Here is a 585-nt window from a genome sequence, read left to right as displayed (position 1 = left end):
GCCTGGGTCTCGCTTTATACGCTTGCTGGTAGTTGATTCCTTGCAGGTCTGCCACCGCTGCAGACAGGGCTTGCTATAATCTTCCAATCTTCCCTGGATAAGGGGATTGGAGAGTGGCAAATGACACCTTTATTCAAGAAAGGGTGCAAGGACAGTCCATGCAACTCCATGACAGTTAATTTAATATCAATGCTGGGTAAGGCTTCAGAAATTATAATCAGGGAAAATATCAATGGACATTTAGAGAGGTTTGAGTTAATTATGGATATCCAGCATGGATTTGTAAAAGGCAGAACATGCTTCAATAATATAACTGAATTTTTTGATGAAGGAGCAGAGAAGTTTGATGAAGGTAATGCAGTGGGTGCTGTTTCTATGGATTTTATGAAAGCATTTGATCAGGTACCACATAAAAGGCTGGTTAACAAAACTGAGGCTCATGGAATAGGAAGGTCAGTGTCCAATTGGTTAAAAAATTGACTTAAGGGCAAGCAAGTTGTCGTAAATGGTTTCTTTTCAGAATGGGGGATGGTAGACAGTGGTGTTCCCCAAGGGTCAGTGCTGAGATCACTGCTTTTCTTGCTT

Source organism: Heterodontus francisci, unplaced genomic scaffold, assembly GCF_036365525.1.
Source record: "Heterodontus francisci isolate sHetFra1 unplaced genomic scaffold, sHetFra1.hap1 HAP1_SCAFFOLD_222, whole genome shotgun sequence".
Taxonomy (NCBI): Eukaryota; Metazoa; Chordata; class Chondrichthyes; order Heterodontiformes; family Heterodontidae; genus Heterodontus; species Heterodontus francisci.
Note: the sequence above shows the minus strand (reverse complement) of the source record.